The sequence below is a fragment of the Canis lupus genome, chromosome 1 (genome assembly GCF_003254725.2).
Source record: "Canis lupus dingo isolate Sandy chromosome 1, ASM325472v2, whole genome shotgun sequence".
Classification (NCBI taxonomy): Eukaryota; Metazoa; Chordata; class Mammalia; order Carnivora; family Canidae; genus Canis; species Canis lupus.
Window position 1 is genome coordinate 87514298 of NC_064243.1, and position 13226 is coordinate 87527523.

At 42.6% G+C, this 13226-nt stretch overlaps 1 protein-coding gene across 3 annotated transcripts in view; it reads right to left on the bottom strand.

Moving 5' to 3' along the window:
- MAMDC2 (MAM domain containing 2) overlaps positions 1–13226 on the bottom strand; it is a 147427-nt gene that overhangs the window by 83972 nt on the left and 50229 nt on the right. The window lies entirely within an intron of this gene.

Here is a 13226-nt window from a genome sequence, read left to right on the forward strand (position 1 = left end):
GCAGTTTTTCCTGACACTGATACATGGTGCTCTGCTGGCTGCACCAGGATGTAAAAAAAAAAAAAAAAAAAAATGGCTATGAAAAACCGGAAAAAATGGATTACAAACAAGAACCGTAACCTGAGCCTTCCAAATCTGACTCTGGTCAGTGGCTTCCTATGGCAGTGACCTGATCTGCCTGGGACCTGCATTCTCACGCCATGCTCAGAGGTTCCCACATTTGTGGCTGCCATCTCACCTGCTGCCTTCCATCCTAGGACCACCTCCCCACCCCTTGCATTTTAGGCTCCTCAACACCAAACTTCTACTAGAAGGGCTCTGAAATTCCTCTTTGCTTTGCTTGATCTTCCTCAGCCTCTCCTTCCATGTTCATTGCCCTAAACATCAACCCCAGCCAGGACCCTGGGCTTTGCAGTGAGTATGGATGGGCCAATGGAGGCTCAGCTGATGACCAGCTTCACAGTTAGGGCGCTGTCTTCAGGGAGCCTCACTGGCTTGCGAGGGGTTTTGAGATTGACATCTGTCTCCAGCGGGCAGGCTTTCAATATAGCAACCACCCATCCAGGCTTCTAGATGCCAACCCAGGCACCCCTGGGGGGAATCTGGCCCTTGCTGTCATGGCCACCAACACCATTACTCCCTGCACAGAGTGAACTCTCATTGTGAACCAGGTGCTGTTCTAAGCGCTTCACATGGATTTACTAGCTGGATTTTGAAGCACGAGAAGTTGGCTCTTGAGGCCAACTCTTTTTTAAACCGAAATGGCAGCTTCTCTGTGACACAAGAGAATGTGTAAGTGCCATCTTCATTTCCCATTCTCCACTACTGTCCCCAAAGAAGTGATTCTAAGCAGGCCGGTAGTGGGTTGGGCATGGTGACTAAGGGAGCTCCTGAGACCACTTCAAACCCTTTCTGAGGAAGTAGAGTTGACACATGGGGTAACCAAAGGAAAGAAACAAACCCCTCACTGTGTCTGGTGGAGTTTCACATCCCATGCCAACCTGCTACCCTACAGCCTCAATTCTCCCACTCTCCATTTCTTTTCTGAGTTCTAGAAGGAAACAGAAGGGCTCTCAAACTTGAGCCCATCGGGACCTGGAGGGCCTGTTCAAACAGATTGCTGGGGCTACCCTTGAGCTGCCATCATGTAGGTCTGGCGTGATGCTGCATTCTTAACAGACTACATTTCTCAGAAGTTTTGGGTGATGCTGATGCTGCTGGTCTGGGGACCACATTTGAGAAGCAAAGATTTACAATATCTGCCAGAGAAATAGGACTCATTATTTAAATACTTATTTTATAAAAGACTTATTTACTTATTATAGAGAGGGTGGAGGGACCGAAGAAGAGGGGGAGAGAATCTCAAGCAGACTCCTGCTGAGCCCCAAGCCTGATGTGAGGCTCGATCCCATGACCCAGAGATCATGACCTGAGCCAAAATCAAGATTTGGATGTTTAACTGACTGAGCCACCCAGGTGCCCCCCTTAGACACCTATCTATCAAAGAAAGGGCTGGCTACTGTAGCATATAAAGGAGGGAGGAGTCAGTTCCACTTGGAGGTAAAACTCAAAATTAAGTAAAATGTGTGCTGCAGCAGGCTCAGAGAGTCCATCTACTGGTGATTATCTTGATTTTTCTGTGAATGTCATAGAAAAATCTCCCTTGGAGCTAGAGAGTATCATGCTAAATGAAATAAATCAGAGAAAGACAAACACATGATTGCACTCAATGCAGAATTTAAGAAACCAAACAAATGAGCAAAGGGGAAAAAAGAGGCAAAAAAAAAAAAAAAAAAAAAAAAAAAGGACTCTTAACTACAGAGAACACACTGAGGGTTACCAGAGAGGAGGTGCCTGGGGAGAATGGGGGAAATAGGTGAAGGGGATGAAGGAGGGCACTTGCTGTGATGAGCACTGGCTGATGTATGGAAGTGCTGAATCACTCTATTGTACACGTGACACTAACATTGCACTGTAGGTAAACTAACTGGAATTTAAATAAAAACTTTAAAAAATCTCTCTTGACATAATCTCTCACTATATCAGATTCGATTATAAGCATATGCTAATACTATCATATTAAGAACCTTGGAGAGCGGGGATCCCTGGGTGGCTCAGTGGTTTAGCGCCTGCCTTTGGCCCAGGGCCTGATCCTGGAGTCCTGGGATCGAGTCCCACATCGGGCTCCGGGCATGGAGCCTGCTTCTCCCTCTGCCTGTGTCTCTGCCTCTCTTTCTTTCTCTCTCTCTCTCTCTCTCTCTCTATGTCTATCATGAATAAATAAATCTTTAAAAAAAAAAAAAAAAGAACCTTGGAGAGCCCATACTATAAAAATGTCTTACTTAAAATATCTCAATAGTATACGGTATGAAAGTTGGTGCTATTTATTGAGAGATCTTGATACCTCAGCCATAAGTGTTGGCTATTTCAAAATATTGGGATTTTTCACGTAAACTGAAGACTTCAAATTTATTTTCAGGTCATGCTGTGTGAGTGTGCCTATTAGCTGCATTATAATCCATCCAGATTTAGCTCCCTAACTGATTTTGCAGAATAATACATTTTCCCTGATCAAAGAACTAGCCCAAGCACTGCCCACCTCCACTATCACTGTCAAGCTCAAGGAAGATTTTCTTAATTAATTACTACTTTTTTTCCTGCCTTGTCTGAATATAGCCTCAGAATCCTTCTAAACAGTGTTCCATGTAGCCACTACCAATCAATTTGAGTTAGAACTTGAGTTGAAACCGTTTGTTTTAGCCTTGCTTGTGGCTTCAGTATCAGAGTATATTCCGCAGTCATGTTAGAGCTAAATTGGACTAGAAGGAACATGTTTTGAAGAAGTTTTAGAAAATGAAGAAAGAATGAGGTAGATATTAATTATCAGGGCTGGTGCCCCTCCCTGAACTATCATTAATAAAACTGCTCTTCTAGAACAAATTGATAATGTTTTTGTTTCTTCTTAGTTTATTAAAAAAAGAATTAGGGCAGCCCCAGTGGCGCAGCAGTTTAGCGCCGCCTGCAGCCTGGGGCGTGATCCTGGAGACCCTGGATCGAATCCCACATCAGGCTCTCTGCATGATGCCTGCTTCTCCCTCTGCCTGTGTCTCTGCCTCTATGAATAAATAAATAAAATCTTTAGAAAATAAAAATAAAAAAATAATAAAAAGAATCATTTTACTACTGAGTTAATGAGGTCTTCTTTGTGTGGGAAATATTTCATTTATTCTACACTTTATCGTAGCCAAAGGGCTGAGAATATATTTCATTTAATCTATCTGAAAGACATTGGCATCTGGAACATAACTTATAAACAATAAAATTCATCTTTTTAATACAATTCAGTAGTTTTTAGTGTACTCACAAAATTCTGCAACCATCACCACTATCTCCAGAATCTTTTCATCACTTGAAAGAGAAATCCCATCTCCATTTTTTCCCTTCTGCTAGCCTCTGGGAACCACTGATCCACTTTCTGTCTACTCCCCTTTTCTGGAAATTTCAGACAAACGGAATCATATAACATGTGGCCTTTTGTGACACTTCTTTCACTTAGCATAATGTTGTTGAAGTTCGCCACATTGTAGCATTTATTAAAATTTCATTCGTTTTTGAGGCTGAATAATATTCCATTTTATGGAATATTATTTTATGGATATACCACAATTTATCCACTCATCACTTGATGGACATGTGAGTTTTTTCTACTTGTTGGCTATTTTGAATAATGCTACTATGAACAGTATTGTACAACTTTTTATGTAAGTTTCAATTCTTCTAGGTATATAGGAGGGGAACTACTAGGTCACATGATAATTCTAGGTTATCTTTGTGAAGAACTGCCAAGCTGTTTTCTAAAACGGCAACACCATTTACACGTCCATTAGGAAGAATGAAATTTCTCCACATGGTCACCATTTGTCACTGTCCATCTTTTGTTATTACAGCCATCTTAGTAGATGTGAAGTAGTATCTAATTGTGCTTTTGATTTGCCTTGCTCTAATGATGAATGATGCAGAGCATCCTTTCATGTGCTTATTGGCCATTTACACATTATCTTTTTTTTTTTAAGAGTGGTTCAGGGGGAGAGGGAGAGAGAGAATCTCAAGCAGACTGCACGCCCAGTACAGAGCTGGGTATGGGGCTCGATCTTACAACCCTGAGATCATGACCTGAGCTGAAATCAAGAGTTGGATGCTTAACCGACTGAGCCACCCAGGTACCCCAGCACATCATCTTTGAAGAAACGTCTGTTCAAGTCCTTTGCTCATTTAAAAAAATTAGGTTATTTCTCTTTCTATTGTTAAAATATAAGAGATTGTATATCCTAGATCTTATCAGATACATGATTTGCAAATATTTTTCCCCATTCCATGGGCTGGCTGTCTTCACTTTCTTGATGGTATCTTTTGAAAAACAAGTCTTTAATTTTGATAAAGTCCAATTTCCTATTTTTGCTTTGGTTGTATGTGCTTTTGATGTCATAGCTAAGAAACTCTTGTCTAATTTAAGGTCATAAAGGTTTATAGCTATGTTTTCTTGTAAGAGTTTTATAGTTTTAGCTATTACATTTAGGTCTTTGATCTATTTTGAGTTCATGTTTGCCCATTAACTTGTCTTGGCATCTTTGTTGAAAATCAATAGAGCATAGACACAGGATTTATTTCTCAACTTTCAATTCTATTCCATTGATCTATGTAATAAATAAACTCCCAATGTTGCAAGTCTTTGAGTGATTTCCAGTTCTTAAAAAGTTGATTTTCACAACTGTTGACCGTTTTCATGGCTTTTACAGTGACAGGATTGTCTGAAGTCCTTATTCTACCGTTCTTGCTAACATCATTCCCTTTCTTCATCTTTTTAAACCATTAATAAAAGAAAACAATGTTCTGAAGATATTAAAGCAGACACAAACAAGAGAAAGGCAAAGAATAGCAGAGATCACATACAGACTGGGATGTTGACTGATGCATCAGGCCAAGGGGCTGGGGAGGGATTTATTGGCCACAGGGTTGGAGATATGATGACAGGAGGGAAGTGAAGGATACTCTTCCAATACTGCTGCTTAGGCAATTGAACTAATTTATAAGTTGTTTATTAGAAATAATCAAATCTTTATGATGGGTCAGAAAAGGGCCATCAAATTCCAAATGGATATTTTTTTTAAAGTTTAGTAATCAAAACCAAAAATTAAACTATCCTGCCAAAAAAGTCAGGTTGCATGAACCTCAGAGTCTGAATATCTTCTAGTCTCAAGCACACATCAGAAAACAACAGAAAAATCCATTCTGTTTCAGCGAAGGCAAATAGAATGGAGTTCTGATGTCACATTCAATTGCTAAACACATCTGCATAGCTAGAGCTCAATGTATTAATGGCTTCCAATAGCCGAGGCACAGTGTTTCTGGGATTTAAATCCCAGGCCATCATTACGGCATTATGGCAGAGCATGAATCATGGGGGACTTCTTGGTATTCCTGAAATTCTGTTTGCTGATGAATGTCTGTCCTTCAAGTGTGGTGGTCATGCTGAGGTGACCGTGTGGTGCAGTGGACCCCACCCAGGATTTGTAAAGCTAAAATTTGTTTAAAGCTTTATCATGCAAAGGCTTACTGTGTCATCAGTTTCTTTATCTGCAAAATGGGAATAACAAAACAGTGGAGTCCTATTACATATACATTCAATATTTGGGAAAGCACTCAATGTACTCAGAGAAAAAAAAAACACCCAACTGAAAATGACCCAGCCATTGTAATATATACATACACACATGAAATGATTTTATACAAATCGCCATGAAATATAATCTATTTATATATTTCAACACTAAAAGGAAAACTGGGCATGTTGGGGGCACCTGGGTGGCTCAGTAGTTGAGTGTCTGCCTTCGGCTCAGGGCATGATCCTGGGGTCCTGGGATCCTGGGATGGAATCCTTCATCAGGCTCCCTGCAGGGAGCCTGCTTCTCCCTCTGCCTATGTCTCTGCCTCTCCCTCTGTGTTTCTCATGAATAAATAAATAAAATCTTTTTTTAAAAAAACTGGCTGTGTTGTACATAGAGATAGTATAATACATGGAAAGCCACGTACACTGTACTCTGTAATTTAAGCAAGGTTCAAGGGCAATTGTGACAGTAACGGATTTTCACCTTCTGTGCTGGCTTTAGAACATAAATTCAAGCTCCAGTGTGATATGACTTCCCATCTACAGACTCATTGTAAGAACCTGATGAAAATGATGTGTATAAAAATGCTTTGTACACTGTAATGTTAATTGTTAGTTATTTCTCTTATCATCAGGAGGAGGGGTCCTTTACCTGTTTCAGAGACAGGGAGAAACTTATATTGCCTCCTTTTTGTCCAGTATGGTGCAGAGCCAATATCTGTTCAGGTAGCAGACCTTTTCAATGCTGGTATGACAAGAGTCTTCGCTCAATTCACCTTAGTTGACCCTTCCACGTTGACATGTATGCCTCTGTGCTCTTTAGTGCTGGGCCTCTCCTGGTTGCCCGCCGTGGCTGCCCGTCCTCACAGCTAAGCCCCCTGGGCTCTCACCCAGGATTCCTTACCATCCATAGTGGAGTTCAGCACATTTACTCCAGTAGGATCCTGGATGAAACCTCATGACCCAGGTCTGATAATGACGCCTATGTCTTTATTCTGCTAGCTCTTAGCACCACACACGTCTGATGCAAGGACACGGCCTTCTTTTTGGCAACTTCCTTCCTGGGGCTGAAGTCCAGCCCTTGAACTCAGGTGATGGCCTTCTCACCAGATTTCCTGAATGCCATGCTGCCGCCTCCCTGAATGGGGTCGTGCCTGCCTGTAGAAGCACATGGCAGAGTTGCTAAGCAGTTCCTGTTCCTGTCTGACATTGATTCAAATCCCAATCACAGCACTTACAAATCATGTCATTTTGAGGCAGTTATTCACGTTATCTGACACTCACTTCCTTCACTGGTCACTCTGCAAATACCAACTTTGCAGAGTTTTAAAGAAGATTAAATAAGGTAATGTAAGTAAAGCTCTAAGCACTGTGCCAAGGGTTGTGGTCAACTCTTGATAAACATTAGTTCTTATTTTCCCCTGATATCTGATCAGCATGCTTTCCCTGATGGTTAACTCATTTCACCATCTCCTGGTGGATCTCAACGATGCCAACTGCCACTTGTTCTCCCTGTTACTCCTGCGCTTCCGACATCAACTTCTGCCCACTGCATGGGAGATCCATGTGCAGATGTATCTACTCTCCCTCGAGCCTGTGGGCACACCTCAGCACCCCCCAGGCTGTCCCATTCCACCACCCAGCTGTGTTCCTTGCTATAACAATCATCTCTGGGATCTAGCAGCTGATCAGAGCAGCCCGGACAATGATACATGCGAAGCACCGAGCAGACATTCATGAGGTTTTTTTTGCCTATTGTGGAGAGAGGATGCCTCCACGAATTGCATCTTCAATTATGTATAAGCCATCAGCTTACATTTGGAGGGGTCTTGCTTTCTTTGCACATCAAAGATTTTCAAAAATTTCAAAGTCAAATGTATACAAAATGCAATGGGCATAGGGGTTCTTAAAAACTATGGACTATGTTGCTGGAAAAGAAAAGAGTTTAGCGTTTCTCAAATGTAAAAAAATCTGTATTAAATATTCAGGATTGTGAATATCTGCTTTTTTTTTTGTGAGCCAGACTCACAATTATTAATAAATCTATGGATTACCTCTGATAGGAGAATGTTCTGTTCTGAAAGTATCTAAGAAAAAAATTACAAACTTCTATGGTTTGCATTAAGTGTTCTCACCTTCTATTTCCATATTTAGCAGTATCCTCTGTGGTTTACTAAATCAATTTATGAATATATATGGATAAGAGACAAGGATTCAAAGGGAATTGACATTTGTTGTGTTGCAGGCATGAGATTCTTGACGTGTGCTCTTCCCTCTTAATCCTGATGTATGGTCCTATCAGGCAGAATTTCTACACAACAAGGGAGGAAACAAATTCACGAAGGTTAATGCAGCAGCCGCCCGTGGTCCCAGTTAGTCAACCAAGGTTGGACTCCAAGTCTATGCTTTCCCGCCTGCTCCATGCTGCCTCTGAATATATCCTTGTCTGTCTCTTCATTAATTTATCTTTTCATAATTGTATTCATCTTCTTAGAGCACGAGAGCAACGTTTTCTTCCTTTCCCTTACTGTGGAATCCTGGAGGGACTGCTGATGTTTCTACGTGGAAGCCCACAGAGGCTTTTCTACACATACTCTTCATATTGATAACACAATAACCAGATTAATTTTTCCTAACATATTGCCTCGAATGTAAAAGGTTGTTAAACACGTAGAGCTTTATAAAATTAGGCTATGCCTTATAAGTGATCTAGGGTAGTACACCTTCCCACCATCCACAAAGGATGTTAACCAACCAAAGGTAAGAATCAACGCGTGCAGAATAAGACATTTGCACCTGCACCTGGATTAGTGACAGTGGACAGAGACTCCACAATGTTGGGCTTGGAGGACCCCAGCCATTATCCCCTGTAGATACTGCTGGGGTCCTCCGAGCCCAACACTGGGGGGATGGCAGTTGGCTGGGGCGGGAAGGAACCGCTCAGGATGACGGCAACACTGGCAGGGATTCATAAGCACAAGGCACGGCCCAGAGTTTCAGCTTAGTGTCCTACTAGTGTCCTAAATACCTAATGAGTATTTACTCATTTGTATTGAGCAGGAGGCACTGTGTGTGCATCTTATGGGTAATTGACTTCTGCTGGATTGGACGCCTCGGAGTCAGACAGGAGGGTCTCTGTGCTACCCAACATAAGCAAGTCTGCCAGACTTCCAACCTCCCCGGGTCCCTCTACAGAATTTCACAAGGCACATCTCTTCTCAGTAAACATTTTTGATGGGAATGGCTTCTCTTCTACCCTCTCCTTGCCATACGAGGTCCCCAATGACGACGGAATTCCAAGAGACTTTTCACTCCCAGTCAAGAGAATTGCTCCAAACCCCTGATTTTTAGTTAGCTTCATGCACAAAGAGACAAATGAGCTCTGAAAGGTATGCACTTAAATCTAAATCCCACCACGAGCCAATGCACTGAGGAGGGCTGATTTGTCGTGTGACTTTATATGCCGGTGGGACCCCCTTCTGAAATGTAATGGCTGAAATGATCTATAATTGAGAAGAAGGGACTGGCATGGGCAGTCCTATTTGGGTCCCCAAAGGGTAAGAAACCCCTCCCAGAGTGAAACCTCTGGTACAGCAGAATGTCGGGGAAGGTTGCAGAGACCGCCTTGCTTGGGGAGGAGGGAAACCCTGCATTTAAACAGTGGCTTCAAATGCTACGTGGGCTTAGGACCAACCCTGCACACAGGGCCGTGGGCGAGGGGAACGCTTTTCCTGCTCTGGAAATGGACTGTTCAGCCTTCCCAGTATCCATTTCCAAGGAAGAATTTCTGATTCTCACCAGGGGAGCCAGAGCCACGGCCCGGACCGCACAGCCTCAGAAACCTGGATGATGTGGGGGTGCTGGAGGGTGCTGAGGAAGCTGAGCCCCTCGGCCGCCACTTCGCATGAACCTGGAAGACAATGGGGAGGCCCAGGGCAGACTCACGGTCCAGAGTGTGACCATCAGTTGCCAGCATGGGCCTTGGTCCTGGGAGGAGGCCACGGGGGCAGCTGGGGTCTCGCTGCTTCGTCTCAGCAGTTCAGCAACCTCTCCCATGTCAGGGTGTTTGGCCTTTGGGGAGGGAGGGGAATTTCTGCAGGAAGTGCTGTCACACTTTTCACCTTGTAGGTTTGGCTCCCGAAATCATGGGGGAGCCGCATTAACCTCTCTGCCTCCCTCACTCGCCAAATGCTTCTTTCCTCTGGGTTCCTTGATACCCTCTCTCCCGTTTTGCTCCTGCCTTCCACCTGTTCTTCTCAAATTTCTCCTTGGGATCTTCTCATCCTCGCTTGTCTCTTAAGTTGTTGGTATTAAGCGGATGTGGGTCTGGTTTCTGTACTCCGATGAGTCTTTATCCCTGTAGCAGGGACTGTTAACTGGCTCCCCAACATCCATCTTCCTCTGCTGCCTCTGAAGCAGCCGAGCTTGATCAGGGCAGGGACTATACGGAGCCAGGCGACAGCCACTGCCAGGCCACCCCTGCATGTAGAGGTGGGTGGCCACAGTTCCAGGCAGGGATGCTGGATGGAGTTTCCAGGGAAGTTCCTTTAAAGATGGGCCTCATGCATTTGGCTTGCCTTCCCGTCTGAGCCGTGGATGCAGGGGGCTGGAGTTGCAGCGGCCACGTTAAAGCTGGGAGGTCATTGTGGTGACCAACTCACCCCAGCTAGTCTGGGACTTTCCTGCTTTGAGAACAAAAAGGCCCCTCTCCTGGGAACCCCCTGGGTCCCAGGCATATGGACACAGTTGACCACTCTAGCAGTTGACCTGAGGATGGGGGTCAGTGCTGGGCCTGGGTTCCTGCCCATGACGTGGAGTCTTCCAACCAGTTTGGACTTCTTGCCTCTGCACATTTGATTACGATGGAGAAAAGCAAGTGCAAATTTAAACCAGTTATTCAGTGGTTTCTGCTACAGGCTTTTCAAACACCTGCCTGATTCACACTCCCTGACTTTCAACTTCTGAATCTGTATCATCAGCCTGATGCCTCATTACCTTCTAGACCCATGTGTCCAACTTCCTGGTGGGCATCTCCTCTTGGACACAAACCCATTCTCTTTCCCCCACATCCTGCTCTTCCTCTAGGTACGAAATCTGAGTGACTGGAGGCCACTACCCAGCGAGCAATCAAGAAATCTTAGCATCTTCACTGGTTCCTCCATCTCCCTCTTTCTCCAAAATTCTATCAGTCTTGATGACTTAATTTCCTAAAATCTACTCTAAGCCATCCATTCCACCTGGTCTCCTGTCCTGCTCCAGTTTAGAACACCATCTTCTGCCTGGAGTGTTGCAGTAGACTCCCTGCTTCTGCACGGAGACTTGCTTCATTCGAATCTGATCTCCATATGGTAGCTATGACGTTTGTATCACTTTCTGGCCTAAAAATACTTGAGAGAATCGCCACTGCCCTTGTTTTACACGGCCCTGATGTTCTGGCTGTCATAGTTGACCACCACATCCTTGTCACAGTCTATACAGCAGCACAGAATTTCTTTTAGTTCCCTAAGCTAAGGTGGCACATTCTCTCTTGCTTCCAGGCCTGCTCACATGGTATTTCCTTTACCTAGGATACTTTTTCACCTCCCATCCTTCATACATTCTACTCTACTACCTCTTGCCTCCTTTCCTAGCTTACTCCTACACTTCACTCAGGTCTTAACTCAAGAGAACCACTATGTACAGATGTGCAGTGCACAACCTGGTCAACTATACGTGGTGATCCTGTTTAGATACTGCTTTTTCTGGACAATATACTCGTCTGTATTCCTCACTAGGTTTTAAACATATCAGGGCATATCTACCTGTCTCCTGGTAGGTGTTCTCTATGTTTTTAAATAAATGAGTAAACTCCTTCCTGATGATAGATTTCTTTTGTTATGTTTACATATAAAGGATACATTAAAAGTCATTTTTGTCATGGAGATTTCTCATTAGGTTTGAGTTTCAATTCAATTTACTCTAGGAAATGTGGCATTTAATGTGAGCTGTAATTTCAATGGCAACCCACACTACACTTAATATTTTCATGTATGCTCCCACTGTTAACTTCCCGAAACTCAAATTCTCATTATGTCAAGATACACAAAGGATTGTTAAAATACACAATTCTTTGCCTTTCTGGAATGCAGAATTTATGGGAGGCATTCAGAAAATGTTTCAGTGTGTGACATTTCTAGATTAAAGAGAGCTATAGTTTTATCAGCTTCAAATTTTGAGGAGTTCCAAAGTGCAGAGATCAGCGATACATCGGGAACTGATGAGGTCAGCATTGCTTAGACTTTTTGAATGCCATATTCGTTCCCCCTGACAACGGGGAAATTATTCTTATATCCTGGCTAACACTGCAAAAGTAGTCTTAAAAGATTACAAAGCGTTAAGCCTGGCAAAAGTAAAAACAAATACCAGCAGACAATCTCCAGTGTAAACAATCTACCAACATTTGAAACCACTACCACAGATGTTGGTTCCACCCTCCTTTGTAGGGTCTGGGAAGGGTGCAGATTTAAACCCTGCTGGCCCCAGTGGCAGTTTAAGAAGAGAAGTTTACCTTAGCAACCATCAACAGAAAACCAAATGATGAACCCACAGTGAAAGGTCATGGGATATTTGGAAAGGGAGCTTCGCTTGATACGATGTTTAACAAATAAATATGAAAATGTAAGAAAAGGCTGCATTATCGGATAGTGTTTTTTTTCTACCAAAAAAAATCAGTTCTCAGAACACATTTTCCACTACGTGACTTGCCAGGTGGGGAAGATATTCGTTGGAAAATTAGAAAGGTCCTTTTATTTAAGATAAAGGAAATGCAGAGGGTAATGACCTCAGGAGATCACAGGTAACCAATTGCACTCTGGTGCATCTAAAAGACGAAAAGGATTCTCCTTCCAAGGAATATGTGTTCATTTACAAGGAAATTTTCTTATTTTAACTTATAAAAGACTCTAACCCCCTATCTTAACAGTTTTTCCAATAACACTGCTGAGAGCCAAGGTGGTTGTTTTTGCTCATGAATTATGCAAGGCAATTTTGTCAAACAAAAGGAGTTATATGCATTTCAGCTTCATCCGAACCACAATAAGATAGGAGTGCCTATGAAAATTTCACCACAGTACAGGTAAATAAATAAATCTGAATTTAAATATATTTTAAATATACATTTTTACGTAAAAGATATATATATATATATATACACATTTACTTTTATTTGTACTTTCTCATTTCATATTCAGCATTTTATGCCTATTATAAAGTATAAAAGCAAGTAGGAACAAAGATATTCAACATAAAAGGAAAATATAGCTATAAAGGTGAACACATTTATTTTTGTTGCATTACAGAGAAGACACAACTTGGGATGGTGGAACATAATGATAGAAAGAAGGGTTTAAATGAAAGTAAACCCCAGAATATTGTTTTTATAAGATAATGATAGCTAACACACACACACATATATATATTTTAAAAGATTTTATTTATTTATTCATGAGAGACACAGAGAGAGAGGCAGAGACCCAGGCAGAGGGAGAAGCAGGCTCCATGCAGGGAGCCTGACGCAGGACTC